The 17,705-nt window shown below is 42.4% G+C and overlaps 1 protein-coding gene across 1 annotated transcript in view; it reads right to left on the bottom strand.

Moving 5' to 3' along the window:
• LOC121856887 overlaps nucleotides 1-16,311 on the bottom strand; it is a 40,594-nt gene extending 24,283 nt beyond the window's left edge. The window contains exon 1 of the mRNA XM_042352655.1: nucleotides 16,245-16,311. The gene's annotated coding sequence lies outside the window, so the exon portion shown is untranslated. The remainder of the gene's footprint in view (nucleotides 1-16,244) is intronic.
• Nucleotides 16,312-17,705: the final 1,394 nt, after the last annotated feature.

Below are 17,705 nucleotides of genomic sequence, written 5' to 3'. Positions count from 1 at the left end.
AACATGGTGTTGGTGACGGCTGGGGACCTGCAGGAGGAGGTCTTACGGGGTGAGAGTCGGGTTGACCACAAAGTTTACAAATAGTGCGGCCAGGCTCAGGGTTGCCAATGTACTCCCAGAGGTACCTGTACCCTAGACGCAGTCTCGTGTACACAGTCTGTTGGGATCGAGGCGGAGGGTGATACTCTTTGCAGTGGAGGTTGTTTTCACCAGGTTACTGCGTCAAAGTGGCGTAGTACACCCCTGTACTCACCCCTGAGGATGCGAATTACACGAAAGCGTTTGGGAACTTCGTGTTTTCTTGTTTCTTATGTGGTTATCAGCATATACCTGAATCATGCGCACCTACATTGATTTATTTACACACACACACACACATATATATATATATATATATATATATATATATATATATATATATATATATATATATATATATATATATATATTTCATGTAAATCACAATGAAAACGTGGATAAGATAAACTGATAGGCACACAGTTTCCATGACTGTGACCGGTCACAGTCATAGCTTGTGTGCCGTGGGTTCGAATCCTGGTGGGTTGAGGTGTTGATTGTATGTAGAAGTCCGCGTGCTTTATTGGGCTAATGATATATATATATATATATATATATATATATATATATATATATATATATATATATATATATATATATATATATATATATATATATATATATATTATATATATATATATATATATATATATATATATATATATATATATATATATATATATATATATATACTGTATATATATATACTAAACATAATTAATCATGTTTTCGTCACAATGTTTAATGTAAGGTTATGATATACATATAAATATAGTTAAACTGTATTGATAAATTATGAAACATATGATTGTTCTTTAGCTCTATCAAATAAATAAATAAATAAATACTTTCTCTTATTACAACATTCCTGTCCTACTTTTTCAATAGCATTGTTGGTGGCAACCACTACGACATCTGCTACTACTCTAGTATCTAAAACCAGACGATCTCCATTGCTATTCAGATATGGGTTATCCATGTCACTCATTGATTTACAAGTAAATTAACATGACGGAGGAAAGTTATCTGAGTCCCTGAAAATAATAAAGAATGTCGTGCCATCTGCGGTCCGGTTGCCGTCCACCTCAGCAAAGCAGTTGGACTTTCAGTCAGGCCAACTGCTCCTTCCTAACCCTTCAAACAGGTATTATTTTGTTCGTGGCTTTCATCTAGGGACATTCTTTAAAAGGGCCGGCGAGACTTTTTCATTGTAAAGTTGGCTTTGCAAAACTCTGAATATACATCTGGGTGCCTCCCGCGAAGTGTTACCATATCTCTCAGGTGTAGTGCAACAGCTCGAGCATAGTTGTGGTGATTCATAGCATAGAACAGCCATTGGAGATCAGACAGGGCATCTACATACAATAGAAAGTTGCCATGACGGACCTCTCGATCCCAAACCATGATTCCCATTTCTATCTTCAGTACCAGCTCCCAAAACTTGAACTGAGGGCTTGTTGTCGCTTGTGTAGTGCACCAGTCATCAAACAGGGGTTTTTCTGCATCATCAACATGAACAGTGCAGGCATCATAAGCTTCTTGTCAGAGTATGTACTGCACAAGCTGTTAATTGATGAGCACGAGCTGTTTTCCTTACATGCACTGCCTTGAGGAACTAATTTGCTTATGTTATGGCTTGTACCTAGCCACTCCCATCAAGCAGGTCGCCAAGATAATTCAGGATGGCCATTTTTATGTGTAGTCCACCTAGCATGACTACGTATGAGTCCTCCCCATGAGTGTGGGGCCAGGCCCATTGAATGTCCTTCTTTAGCTATTTTTTAAAGAAGCTGGTCGCAGGCAATTACTGGAATTTGTCTTGGATTGAGTATGCTGATAGCCTGTCTAACCACATCCATTGAATGTTTTATCAGTGCAACTGATTTAGAGTCATCAGGAAATAAGGGCAGGAGTGCACTAGTTGCTGCCTGTCCATGATCACAGTTGGTGTCCACATCCTGACAAAGACGACTGGCATGGTATGCAGCCCACGATACATGTATGTTTTCATCTTCTTGTTTGGATTCCTCTCTAATGTTACCCACTTTCGGCATCTCGGACATCGATGAAGAGATTCAACATCGGATAAGATGTGTATCTCAAGCCTTTGGCAGACTCTGTGCCCGTGTCTTCAGCTCCCTACAGCAGTGGTCCTCCCCACCCTGGTATATGGCAGCGAGACATGGGTCACATATAGGAGGCACCTCAAGGCACTTGAAAACTTTCACCAACATAGTCTACGTTCCATCCTCCGAGTTCACTGCGAAGACAAGAGAACAATGCCGGTATTCTCGCTGACACCAACTGTAGGAGCATCGAGGCTACCTTTATCCATGAACAACTTCGCTGGATTGGTCTTGTTTCCTGCATGGTCGACAGTAGACTGCCAAAGCAGCTACTTTACAGTCACCTAACGAATAGTAAACGTACCTCTGTCAGGCAACTGAAAAGGTATAAGGATAGTCTTATGACAAACCTCAAAATTGCCAAATCGACCCCCCTCACCTGGGAGACGATTACTCCACACCGTAACGCTTGGAGGAGCACCACTCAAGGTGTTAATACTTTTGAGTTAACCCAACTGCATACCGAGGCAGACAAGCGCCAACGCCGGAAAGACGCGGCCACCACCCCTCCCGCGCTAGATGTGGCCCTCCATATGTGCAACCGCTGTGAACGACTCTGCCGGTCTCGTATCGGCCTCTTTAGTCACCTCAGAACTCACCAACGGAGGTGTCATCCTTAACAACTCATATCATTGTAATATAACCGGATGATCGTCATACTCGATTTCGAGTGACAGCAAAGCAGTAGTAGTAGGTATCTGTGTTCTTCCGGCTATAAGAAACTTGCAATATCATATGTTACTGCCAATGAAGCGGTAAGTATGCGACGTCTGGATAAGAAGGCCCGTACACGAGGACTCAATGGTGTTTAATGGTCAAAACCTGTCAATATAACGTTAATGTAACACATAACTCATGATTTTTGGATTACATGTTAGCTTCCTATCGTATACAATGGCAACAGCTTTTACTACACACTTATTTGATAATTACAAAGACGTATATATAGTATCTCCCAATACATAACAGTTTAGAACAATAAAGTCTCGTAGAGCATAGACTTAAGTGTAACGGGTCCTATAACTAGTGAGTGATACTCGTAATGCTCACAGCTCGACAGTGTGTCGTGAACTGCCCCACCCAGGACAGATGGTGTGTTTAGACCGATTAGTTGAGAGGTACTGCAGTATGTTATCGTCCAGACTCCAGGGGCCCGGGTGACCATCGAGCCAATTCAGCCTAAGCCTGTACATATCCTGCTCCTCATTATGACGTGGGCTGGCTCACCATCGCCTCCTCGCTTAGTACACAACAACACTTTTCTCATTACTCTTATCACTCTCCCATAATTGCCCTCACCACTATTATCACATTAATTTGTGCCCCCTTCCAGTGGGCACAAATTGCGTGCCGTTTCAGCAGACCTGCTACCATCAACACTGTTATCCCCACTCCTTCAACTTAACTAGTTAACTCTGTTTTCATATCAACTATTTTTCCGTGTTACCATTATCATAACACTCACATGTTGTCATAAATTGCACCATTACCGCTCGCACAGTGCGGGCAGCAACAACCAGTATAAGTGTTTAGTGATGGATCTCTTGCACCAACCACGACAATATTATATTCACTGCTCCGACTGCCTTTCTGGTTCTTATCTATAATCGTAACACAGTTTCTCGTGAGATATCCTGGACACCCACAAATGAAAATCATAAAAAAAAACAGATCAGGGTTCGCAAGACTACATAACCAATATGATCTCTTGAGTCCATATCCAAATTAAGCACCAATACATTGTTTTGAATAATTTGTAGTTGGCTTTTTAGAATTTGTGTTAAGACAGAATAGCACAATGAGCTATAATAGACCGACTGATATTGTAGGAGAGCTTTTAGCCTAAGGTCACTTGAGCCTCTCAGTACTATATTGTGCTTTACTGTATCCTATATCATATAACTATACCCGATATCATTTAACTATACTCTATAATTATCATTTAACTATACCCTATAACCATTTAACTATACCCGATATCATTTAACTATACTCTATAATTATCATTTAACTATACCCTATAACCATTTAACTATGCCCGATATCATTTAACTATACTCTATAATTATCATTTAACTATACCCTATAACCATTTAACTATACCCTATATCATTTAACTATACTCTATAATTATCATTTAACTATACCCTATAACCATTTAACTATACCCGATATCATTTAACTATACTCTATAATTATCATTTAACTATACCCTATAACCATTTAACTATACCCGATATCATTTAACTATACTCTATAATTATCATTTAACTATACCCTATAACCATTTAACTATACCCGATATCATTTAACTATACTCTATAATTATCATTTAACTATATACCCTATAACCATTTAACTATACCCGATATCTATACTCTATAATTATCATTTAACTATACCCTATAACCATTTAACTATACCCGATATCATTTAACTATACTCTATAATTATCATTTAACTATACCCTATAACCATTTAACTATACCCGATATCATTTAACTATACTCTATAATTATCATTTAACTATACCCTATAACCATTTAACTATACCCGATATCATTTAACTATACTCTATAATTATCATTTAACTTTACCCCATGTGAGGAAACGGTGTTGGTAATCATAATAAGAATGGTAATAATAATAATAATAATGGCAAATACTAGCATAACATAGGTACACAACTCCATCTACTGAATAAAACCCATACTAGCCAGTCAGTCGGCCAATTGTAAACCAAGGTGAGAATGTTCAACCAATCAACGGTCAGGGAGTCAGAGTGTCATCCCTCCAAACCAGTAAACTGTAGGGAAAATTGGTGAATTTTTTTTTTTTTTTTTAGGCACTTCTACATCCTGTGCAAGGTGAAGCGCAGAAGCGCTTACAGCGCCCATCTGGGAAGCATGCTAAGTTCATGCTTGCCTTAATGTCTCATGAGTTAAGGGCGTAGAAGCCTGAAGAGTCATAGGTTTTTGTCAGCAAGTTATTGGAAGCTCCAACAACTTGTCTCTGAATACGAATTCGCAACTTTTCGATTTACAGCAGGTACCTACTTTACTGCTAGGTGAACAGGGACCAGGGGAAGCTGGGAAGTGTGTCCGAACAACTTTCCACCTGCTTTTTGGGGGTTGTTTACTTGTCTTGTCAAATTGTTAGGTTACTCGACACGGAACAGAGGTGATTAGCGCTGGAAGGGTGAGTGGAGTAGTCGCAGGACTTCCTTCCCTCAGCCAAAGCGCATCGGTTAGAGTACCCTTCACGTATATTGTTGATTTGTCTGTTATGTTCAATTTTCAATTCAGTTTCAATATTTGTTCCTTCATAGAGGAACCGGGATCCTAGTGCTGTCACTAGGTACCCCTGTACAATAACACCAGAAGCATCTGGCAAGTGACACAAGCATATATAAATATTATAAAGGGGCTTACTAAAGCCTAAGGAAGGAAGGATATTCCTTTAACACATTATCAATATTATTTACATAATATCTGGCCAGTATGGGGAGGATCATCGTGTCTCCGTCAGGGGGTCGTGGAGTGGTGGTCCAGCAGGCGTCACGGAAGCGTTGTGTGTGGGGACATCTTAGGAGGTAGTGGATAAGGGTGCGGCTGTCGGGTCTTCTGCATAATGCACAAGAGCGTTGCTCAGGGGATGCGGGGATACCAATCTCCCAAGCAAAGTCATACCCAATGATGATACGGGCAGCAATCACGTCTCTTTTCTGAGACCCTTTCCCATAGACATACGAGAGGTCAGGGAGTTTACGGAGAACGTCGTACCAGGTGGGCGGGGAGTCCAAGGGGGTGGCTGCCTCCCGAGTTTCTCTCTGTTTGCGGCGAATTTGGGTCCTAAGCTGTAAAAGTGTTCGAGGAACAACGTAGTCAGGTGTGGCCTTGTTGCAGCCAGTCTTGGCAAGGCCATCTGCTGCCTCATTCCCCAAGATACCGACATGATTAGGTATCCATAGGAATGTCACAGGACGGCCTGCATCCTGAAGTGTGGATGTTAACCCTCGTATTCGGAGGATGAGGTCCTTATTTTCCCATGATCCAAATGCGATATCGTCGAGAGCAGACCTGGAATCGCAGCAGACAAGCAAGGGGCAGAAGCCATCGGCTTCTTCCTCAGCGAGAAGGGCAGCAAGGAGGGCTATCGGTTCAGCCTGAGTGGAGGATGCCCGGTCAGAAACTCTGAGAGACAGTTTGATAGGCTCAGGGGCATCAGGACGGGAGATGTAGACACCAGCCCCGGCCCTACCTGTAGCGGGGTCAACAGAGCCATCAGTGTAGAGGACGACCCTACCTGGGGACTAGTGGGCGATCCTGGAGAGGTGGTATTTGCAGAGAATAACAGGGTTCACCTGGGATTTCGGGAGCGGTCCACCGAGGACAATCAATTCAGGTTGAAAATCCAGCCAGGGAAAAGGAGACGAACCAACAGCAGGGGTGACAACAATATCAGGCAGGAGGTCGTGTTCCTGAAGGGCTCAGATGAGTGACCCTCGCCACTGTTTTCGAGATGGAGGTCGGCCTCGGACAGCAGGAGTCAAGTTGGCTTGGACATAGTTGCCCCGAGGATTCCGGAGAATGGAAACGGTAGTTTTTAGGTAAAACTCCTGGATACGATCCTGTAAGGGGGAAAGACCAAGTTCGGTATATAGAGAAGTAGAGCGTGTCCACTGAGGGGCCCCAAAGATGATACGAGCAGCTTTCCTCTGGATAACTTCGAGACGGTTGACAGCAGTCTGACTAATGTTGACGAGGGCAGGGGCGGCGTAGTCGACACAGGAACGGACAAAGGACTTGTACATGGTGAGAAGTACAGGGATGGTGGCACCAAGGGAACCCCTGCACATGGTAGAGAGGGGAGCGAGACGCCGAAAGCATATGTCTCGAAGAGAGCGGACCTCAGGGATCTGACAACGTGTGCGAGTTACATACACACCCAGGTATTTTGTCTCATTAACCCAGTCCAAGGGCGTTCCTGATAAGAAAAGGGGTGGAGGTACAACACGACCGTGCCACATGGCTTTTGTTTTCGCTGTTGAAAGAAGGAAACCAAGTGAATCACACTCTCTGGAGACCAGATCAAGGGCTTCCTGCATGCTGAGGTAGTCAGGGGCTTGGAGGAGGACATCGTCGGCATATCCTGAGTGGAGAACTTATGTCGGCCACGGGAGAGATACAATGGGGTGCATGATAGTGTTGAACAAGGTGGGACTCAGGACCCCACCTTGAGGGGTGCCGAGGTTCATTTCTTGAACCGGAGATATAGAGCCTTCAACGCGAACCCGGGCCTGACATCCAGTGATGTAAGAGGCGATCCATCGAAGAAGTCTCCCTTTAACCCCTAACCGCACAAGTTCAGCTAAAATGAGGGCAAGCTGAGCCATATTAAAGGCTCCCTTGATATCAAGGAAGACGGAGACGCGGGCAGTCTGATTGCAATAAAAGGAAGCAATGAAGTGTGCTGTACTGCAATGTTGTATGACACCATTGAGTTGCGGAAGCCACCTATGATGTGAAGAAGGCGACGATGGAGTATCCTCTCCATCATTTTGCAAACACAGGAGGTAAGACTAATGGGTCGATATTTCCCAGGATCTCCCGGCTTAGGGATGGGGATAATAGTGGCATTTTTCCAGTTAGACGGGAGAACCCCATGTTCATAAGACATATTATAGAGAGCGAGCAAGGGGCCGTTAGGAATATTACTACAGGCGTTGAGGACGGAGTAAGTTATCTGATCATCCCCAGGAGAGGTGTCTTTTCTAAAGTGACGAGCACTGTCAAGCTTGAACTGTGTGATGGGATGATCAGTGGGGGCAGGGGAGGTAAGAGCAGCACGAACAACAGGCTCAGACGCATCGATGCGGCCCTGCACTGCCTCCTGCATCGGATCTGGAAGTGCCTCAGGGGAGGAAGCTCGTGCCCAGTCCTCCATTAAAGAGCAGGCAAGGGAGGCGGGGTCAGGGTGGGGAGGAGGCCTCCGTCGAGTACCCCGTATAGCATTAATCCGATTCCATACATAGGAAGGTGACGACTGGAACGATAGAGATCCCATGAAGGATAGCCAGTCCGCCTCACGAATCCGACGACGCTCCTGAGTTGCAAAGGAGCACCAGTTTTTTAAGTTTTCCCAGTCCTCTGGAGAGCGAGACCTCCGTATGGCAGAGTGGAGATCACGGGTTACCTGCTGGAGATGCCTCATGGCAGGGACACGATACCAGTAGTTGGTGGCACTTCTGGGGTGACGGGGAGGGAGTGGAGGGGCAGCGCAGTTGACAGAGTCATACACGGCATCAACAAAATCAGCGCTGTAAGAGTCAAGGGACTGAGGGACAACATAGGAATCCGCCCAGGTAGAAAGGTATTGGGTAAAGGAAGGAACAGCATCTTGTGTGAGACGAAGGCGAGGGGATCGATAAGGAGCTGATGTAGGGGCAGAGAAGTAGGCCTGAGATGGTTAGTAACGGCAAGATGGTCACTATACAGAGCAGGCTCGGTGCAGACGGTAGGATGAAAGGAGGTATGACCGTTCAATAGTAAGCCAACATCAAGGAAACTATGGGGGAGGCGAGTAGGATCGTCAGGACAAAGAAAGCGAACATAATCATCCCCATTAAGAAACTGTGAGAGATGTGATCCGTTAAGGGTACATGGCGTGGGATGATCTGGAGTAAGAGTGGGATGGCGGGCATTAAAGTCGCCAAGAACAATAGTGGGAACCCCATCATGGAGGTTGTGAAGAACCTGGGGGCCAGAGAATCACTCTTGAAATGAACATTGACTATACGAAGGGTCCGGTCACCAAGGGTAAGGGAGACAGAAAGTAATTCAGACAGGGGTCCAAGTGAGTCAGACAAACAGATGGAATGGTGTTACGCACAAGGGTGAGGAGGCCAGTCGACATTCAGGTTTGAGTTATTTATTTTTAGGTTGTTTATCAGCCCACCCTTTAACTGCTCTCTGAAGGCAAGCGCTACTGCTGGATCCTCCAGACGCTTGGTGTTAAAACCTCTTCTAGGGGCTTGTTGCCTTCGCCGTTTTGGGCGACGTGAAGGGAGAGTTTGGCTCTGATGAGCCGATAATCTGTGTCACAATGGTCTGACCCATGCATTGCTCGGGTGATGAGGACAATGTTTGGATTGTGGGTGTTGCCACAAACCCTTGAACTTGTCGGCCTGCATAAACAAGGTATTTGTGATAGTGAGGTTGTGTGCAGCACACTTGCTGAGGAGGAGTAGGCCTTTGGGATTACACTTGCCTATTTCATTTCTCCCTATGGTTCCCTGCCAAATATCAGCAACGTGACCCTCTGCATCCAGTGTTGGGGCATATGCTCTGATGAAGAGAGCATGACGTGAGTGATTCAGTGGGACTCGGGGCGTCATGAGGCACTCGTTGACCTCAAGAAGCATTTCAGTTAGCCTGTGTAGGATGCGTTGGCGGATGGCAAAGCCAACTCCATAATTATGGTTTCTCTCCACAGCAGGATTACCCTTCCAGAAGAAGGTATAGCCAGACCCCTGTTCTGTGAGTTAACCCTCGTCTGGGATCCGGGACTCACTCATGGCTGCTATGTCGATGTCATACCTAGCCAGCTCTTTTGCCACAAGGGCAGTTCTTCTTTCAGGATGCACATTTGTGCCAGTATCCATACAGCGACAATAAAAGGTTGCAAAGTTTGTTTTTGTTTTGATATGTAATCATGATTGTGTTTTCGACAGCATAAGGATGACCATATTGGGTGCAGTTGCCCAGTCAGGTAGGTTCTTTAAGCAGACCTTGTTTAGGCACCTTTTCTAGCTCCCTCCCCATGTGGGTGAGCAGGGTGGCTGCTCGAAAGAGCTGCTCAGTCACACAAACAGGACCAGATTGCGCTGCTGCCTAGATCCCAGTGCATAAACAACCATCTTATCTGTGCTGCCCATGTGCATTGTTTGCGACTAGAGACTCCCGGCAGTCCTCTCTGCCTGTTTCCGTCGCCACTCGTCCGTCGCCATAGGACTTTTGGGGGTATAGGGGTTTTGATGTTGATGATAAGTATGATAAGCTGGATGATGGCCGTGCTTGAGTTGATTATTGTGGTGAAGCAGGAACGCGGGCTGCAACCACACATCTTTTCTTTCCCTTTTCCTGATCCAGTGGTGCAAGTGTTGCAGCGACTTGGGAGAGGGAGAGTTGCAATGTACTGCCGATAGCCCAGTTTGTTGGGTTTCGCCTTAGTAGCCTGTCCATCATGCTTTGCCTTCGTCCTCAGGTGTAGTCGCTGGGTTCCCATGGTGGTCACCTCTTCCACCTATACCACCGTTGTGGTGTCTTGTTGGAGCTCTGTAAGCATGTCTGCCTGATGCTGGGCTCCACAGCAGATTTTTCGTTCGGGGTTTGCTCCCGTAGCCTTACAACTACCAAGGTTAATCTGCAAGGCAGCGTAGCAGTGGCTGGTAAGCGCCATGACGTGTCCACCTGCTAGTGGGCCTATGCGCCGTCCTTCTGGGGCCCACCACTACTCCGAGATCCCCTGCTGGTCTAGCCTGGGCCCACGAGGCACCCAGTTACCGTGTGTTGCCCACTTCCTGAACGCTGGCCGTACTGGTCGGACGTGCAGGTCGCTCTCCTACACCTCCCTGGCTGGACACGTACTGTCATGGCTGACGGAAGAGCTTCAACGAGCAGGTCTCTTACTAAAATGACGGAATTGGGTTGTGGATACAGCAGACACAGCAATGTAGCCCAGGGTACTGCTGGAGGACTGTTGACGGATTTGCAGCTGTCTAGCAGCAGTGAATGTGAAGAACAAGAGCCGTTTAAAGTTGCGAATAGCAAAAAGAAGAATAAAAGGAGGAATAGAGAGGGTGCAAGCAGTGAAGATAATATTTCCCTCTTGGTGGATAAACGAAAGAAAATTGATGGTGTGAGTCATTCTTCAACCATGATCAGTACAACGAGTGTAAACCCCATTGATGGTTTAGATGGCAGCAACTCATCAAGGAGGCCACGTCTTTACTTCCCCAAAAATAATGGCATGGATTTTCATGATAAGGTAAAGTGGTCAGTTAGACTCGCTAAGCGCCATCAAGGGTATCAAGTGCTCTTTAAAGAAGGTAAACATATTCCTTATATTACTGTGAAGGATGAGGAAGCAGTTAGAGATCTAACTACAGAAGGTTTTGAGAATGTAGTGATGGGAAATGTCCTAAGATCATTCTTTTTGATTATCCTGTTTACCTTGACCCCGAGGATGTGTTGGCTGACGATAGATTTTTTGGGGGCCAAGAGACGTGTAATTTGATTTGATGGAGAACTAGTACCTAAGCCTCAGCTAATTGCGCTAATCAAAGGTTCAGCGCCAGAGAAGGTCTTTGTGAGATGTATGGGATATAAACGGGTTGCTGTCTACAACGAATCTCCAGTAATATGCTATAAGTGTTGCAAGTGGGGGCACATGGCGTGGAAATTCCATAATGATTTTAGATGTTGATTCTGTGGAAAAATGCATGACTCTAAGGTATGTGGAGATAAAATTAAGGCAAAGGAGAAAATTACACCAGCTCGTGGGTGTGTCCTAAAAACCGAAAGTTCCTCAATTGCAATCACGAGCTCAGTCCACTAATCAAGAGGATAAAGGTGACGCTGTAAGGAGCGATGTTGTAGGGACACCAAGTGCTGTAAATGTGTGGGAAAAGCAGGACATAGGTAACGGGGACAATAACTCCGTAAGGAGATTGATGAGCTCAAACAAGCAGTATTGGGTATCAAGAAATGCTTGGTGAATCTTGTGCCATATAGTGATGTTGCTCTTGTTAATAAAGATAGTTCAAAAGAAAATGAAAAATTAGTAGAGATGGAATCAAATATTGTAGATAGCAATCTAGAGCAAAATAGTAATCATAGTGAGTTAGGAAATAGAGTTGGTTCGGTTTCTAAAGAGAATGTAGTAAACAAGGAAATGATTGGTGACCTGACGAACATTCTTGACTCTGTTTTGGAATATATGGAAAATCCAAGGGACGACTTCAAAAAGAATGTTCTTATTTCTGTTAAGAAAATGAGGGGGAAAATTTATTCTAATGGATCATAATGTCAGCTTAATTTCCTGGAATGTTAATAGTTTGAAAAAAAGGTTAACGGATCTCCATGCATATGTTCATTCTAGTAGTATTGATGTCATAGCTTTGCAAGAGGTTGGGACAAACGGAATATCTTTGCAACTAAGAGGTTATCAAAGTTTTGAAATACCAGCTGATTTGACTGTAAATTGTAGAGGTTTGACTACTTATATCAAAGATTATATTCCAGCATCTTTTCATTCCGCTCTAAAAATAAACGGTACCGAGTATTTGTATGTTTGTATTACGCTTCAAGATGCTACACTGTTCATTATTAATGCTTCTGTGCATGCTGATTCATTGACAGTTGATGATCTGCCGGACATTATTTTTGCTGATGATTGTTTACTAATTGGTGATTTGAACGCTAGGTACAACAATCTTGGCAGTAGAGGTTCTCAAAATCACAATGGAATGGTTCTGAAAAATAGCTTAGACTCTATAGAAGATGCTAGGGTCCTTGGAGCTGGTGAGCCGACACATGTTAAAGGGGGTAGACTTGATTATGCAATATTGTTTAATATGTTAGATGTTCATGCAAATTTGGATATTGTGGATACGCTTTTGAGTGATCACTTTGCAATTAAAGTGAAGCTTCATTTGAACAAAATATTTTATGTTAACAATAGGAAAAGGTAAACAATAACAGTATAAAGAGTACAAAAAGCTTGGAATTAAAGATGAAAACATATTTTATAATGATTTGTTAGGAGTGATTGATTCCATTTTGAATAAGCCAAGGAAACAGTATGGAAATACCACAAAACCTAAGCCTAGGTATTATAATGATAAGATTGTAAAGGGGCGGAATAAATTACTGAGGAAATGTCATAGTAAGTGGAGTAAAGATCCTGGCAGAGTGTACAACAGAGGTAAATCAGAAAGCCAGAAGTATGTATTGGAGTGGGGGTTTTTGTGAGAGATTGCTCAATCAAAATTTTTGAATCAGGTTTGGGATGGTGTGAATAGGGTAAGAGGAGTCAAGAAGAAATTTAATGTTCATCCCAATCCAAACGCCAAAGATAATGAACTAATGAATAAGTGGCCGTATGCATCTAATTATGAGTGTCTCCCGAGTAATGTTCAGATTTGCTTGAGGAATTCAAGATCTATGAGGCGAAGGTTGGTGAATATCCAAAGTACTGTAAGTGAGGAAACCTGTGTTCCTTTTATTAAGGATGAAATTCTGAATGCTGTAAAGAAAGGGAAGTCCAGTGCTCCTGGCAGGGATGGTCTAACCTATGATGTTATCAATTATCTTATAAGTATGGAGGACAACCCAATTCTAGATCTCTTTAATTTGTCATATTAAAATGGAAGACTGCCAGTGAAATGGAAAATGGCACTCATTGTTCCTGTGCCTAAGGGCGATAATGATTATAGACCCATATCCTTAACATCTCGTCTATCTAAAATGATGGAGCGAATGGTAATAAATAGATTATTGTATAAAATTGATGGTTTCTTGTCTAGTAATTTGTTTGGATTTTTAAAGGGTAAAAGCACTACAGATTGTGTGATTAAATGTCTTAGTAATGCTAATATCAACTGTAGACTGTTTGTAGACCTTAAAAGTGCCTTTGATAAGGCAAATAAGGAAGTGATCTTAGAAAGTCTTGTAAGTAAAGGCATAAAAGGGAAATTAATGATGTGAATTACAGATTACTTAACTAACAGAAAAGCGGGTGTCTGGTTTCAAGGTCATGAATCGGAAGAAAAAAGTCTAGGGTTGGGTACCCCACAAGGTGGCGTTCTTAGCCCTATGCTTTTTAATATTCTTATGAACAGAATAGCAAGTTACATATTCCAGGGCGAGTCCCAAGTAATCATTTATGCTGATGACATTCTGATCCAATGTAAGAATGAGGAAGATATGTCTAGGGTCATTGATCAGCTGCAGTATCTTTGTGTCTCTTTGGGACTGGTCATTAGTGAAAATAATAGTAAAATTTCAGTCAAGGGCAGTAAATGGAAAATAATTTTGGCTAAATGGAATAAAATTGCAAAAAGTATCCAGTTACAAATATCTGGGAATGTTTGTGGGTATAAATAACAATGTTAAGGGTCAAATTACTTATGTAAAAAAATATATGTACAGCGAGGCTAAAACCTCTGAAAGTTTTGTCAAATAGAGCAAATGGTGTTGATATACCAGTTTTAAGATCAATGTACTTAAGTACAGTCAGGAGAATCATTGATTATCCAGCTCCAGTTCTAGCTTCTTACTCAGGAAAGATCTTAGGCCATTAGAGCTTATTCAGAATGAAGGAATGATGATTGTGCTTGGTTGTCCAATGACAACAAGAATAGAGATTATGAGGATGGAGCTAAATGTCCCGAGCATAATACACAGAATTAGGGAGTTAACTGTCATTTCTACTCTAAGGCTTATTAGGCGTGGTGATGGGTATCTGAAGTCTGCTGTTGATAAATTTACTAATGCAATTACTAGTAATTTTAAGATGAATATTTATACTAAAAAACTTTGTCAGATGTTGTGTGAATATCATATTGTAGATTTGTGTGGCTTTGCCAAACAAAGTTTACTTGAAACCTTGTTTCATGGAGAGTGTATCTGTAAGAATGGATAAGCTAGAGTTTAAAAAAAAAAGAAGAAGAATGTAATCCTTTTGAGTTACGGCAAATATTCCTTGAGAAAATATCTGAGTACCATAAGGAAAATGTTATTCATATGTACTGTGATGGTTCAGTTAATGGGAATCGGGCCGGATGTGGCATTGTTATTAGGGAATTTTTTTAATATGGTATTAGTGTTCAAGAGAGAATATCCAAGAGAATTGGAGATAGAAGTTCTGCACCACAGCTGAACTTTATGTGAGGAAAAAGACAGTTTTGAGTTTGTTGACAGTCAAAGTGCTCTATTTGCTCTAAATTCTAAAGTGCCTCTTGATGATGATTTTGTTTTAAAATGTAAGAAGTGTATTCATGACATAAAATCACTTGGATATGATGTTAGTTTTATGTGGATTCCATCCCATTGTGGTATTTATATGAACGAGGTTGCTGATGATTTGGCTAAGCAAGGGTGTGGCAAAGAAATTGTAGAATACGATTGTATTTTGGGTATTAAAAGAATAAAATCTGGAATGGTAAAAATCCGACAGCAATGGGAAATGGACAATATTCGGAAAATTTTGAACAACGGCAGTAGTAGTTTGAAACATTATGTTCGAGTTTTGAATTCTACAAGTTCTACTTATGGTAAGGCTTCGGTTAAGCATGATACATTTGTGATGGACTACGCTTTGGATACAAATATTATTGGCAATATATTGAAGGAACTGATGGCATTCCTTGTAAACTGTGTGGCTATGTAAAGTCTCATACATTATATCATTACCGTGTGTCTACTTTTGTAGATTTTCTTAATAATTTCAGATTCAGATTTTTCAGATTACTGGTTAGTCACCCCCTCCCCACCCAACAACACAAAAGATCCTAATGGGAATAAATTTATAACGGCTTTATTGGTCAAATCAAACAATATTCCGTACGTACAGTACAGTCACGGTCAATAGTTCGCTCCCCGTTGACGGGGGTAGTTGTGTTTACAACCAGACTTTTAAAAAAATTGAGTCACAACGGACACTGCACTACAATACTTGACTGGGAGTTGTGGGGGTTAAAGTAACTAATTCCAATATTATAAGTTAATTTTACCGCCTCACCTCCCCGTCGAGTACAGTGGTGCGGTGTCCTTCGTGACTCCTTTTTTATTTTTAAGTCTGGTTATACACACGACGACGAGCCCCGTCAACGGAATAGGGTGGGTCTCCAAGGTTTCCCTGACTACCGTCTGGTGCGGGTGTACTGTTGTATCTCATTTGGGTCTTTATTGTCTATGCACATGCTGAATCAAGGTGAACTTACACGACAGTTAACTGAATAAACATCTACTTACATACCCTTCAGCGTTCGCTTGAGTGCTGACAACAGCTCTCCGTGCTGTAGTTCCCCTCTGTGGCGCGGCTCTCCATCAACTGATGTGTGATGTAAATTCCGGCGTATCTGTTTCTGTACTTGCTCCCCCCACTGCGCAGGGTCGGGTACGATTCAGCGCCACAGTTTCAGCGCTAACACTAACCTAACCTAACCTAATCTAACCTAACCTAACCTAACCTAATCTAACCTAATACTAACATAAAATAACTAGACAGACGTGGCAAAACCATATTATATATCTCTTTCTCTCTCTCTCTCTCTCACTCTCACTCACTCACTCTCGCTCTCACTCTCTTTCTCTCTCTCTCTCTCATTCCTCTCATTCATAACACCAAATATTAATAAGTTGAATACAACATAATATAAATCTAGTGTAGTATACAGTACTATACCACGTTAATGAAAGACAGATTGTTTCCGAGTTGAACGGAAAGCACAGGCACTGAAACGGCGGCGCTGAATTGGGCCATCCCCCGCTGCGCATGTGTCCGATAATCAGATTCGCTAAGCATTCGCTTTTCAAGTGTGCATTCATCAAATTACCATCCTCCCTTGCCTGTCTCCTGTAAGGCTATACAGTATATTAAATTTAATTTTAAAATTAAAACATGTGATAAGGCTTTAGAATAGAGAATAAGAACATCCAAGGTCTGTAGAAGAGGTCTGCCTACACCTGACCCAAAATGCGACCCAGCTCTCGCATGACGTCTTGGAGTGAACAGGTGGAAAGAAATCGACTGCAACCACTACTGTGAAAACAGGTGTCCTCTGTTACATAATGCCCGCTAATAGTGCAGTATTTGGGTGTATTTCTTTGTTCAAACGAGAGGGAAATATACACTTTCATACATTTTCTACAGATGAAAAACTAAGATACAAGTGGATTAACCTCTACAAGAGAAAAGACGACACCAGTAGTGCTAATGCCTGGATATGTACTCCGCATTTTAAACCAACTGCCTATGAGAGAAACATTCAAGTGTCATTTACTTGGGCTACCAGTACCAAAATCACAAGTAAAATTCAAAAGCATGTTGATCAACCCTTTTCTTACAACTAGCAATAGTGAACAATTTGTAATAATGTGTTTGTGTTGTATTATTAAGAGAACAATATAATAAAACCTGGAATACATCGACATGAAACAGTGAATTAATGTTGGGAATAAAGTAGATACGGTTGTGGGTTTTACCGTGATAATGCTGCTTAGTTTTATTGTTCTTACTGTAGATTGGAGACGAATCCCTTTGAATCGGTACTGAGAAGAATAAGTGAAATAATTATGGGTCAAAGAAATCTCTAATATGAATACTGAATAAACAAAAACTTAACTTGAATTCCCCAGAAAGACTGGTAATGCGCGGGGACACAAGACTATTAAAGTGACCGGTAGGACCAGTAGAAAGTATCAATGACACAGATGG

This window comes from Homarus americanus, unplaced genomic scaffold, assembly GCF_018991925.1.
Source record: "Homarus americanus isolate GMGI-L3 unplaced genomic scaffold, GMGI_Hamer_2.0 scaffold6320, whole genome shotgun sequence".
Classification (NCBI taxonomy): Eukaryota; Metazoa; Arthropoda; class Malacostraca; order Decapoda; family Nephropidae; genus Homarus; species Homarus americanus.
This window is presented reverse-complemented; position numbering and strand designations above follow the sequence as displayed.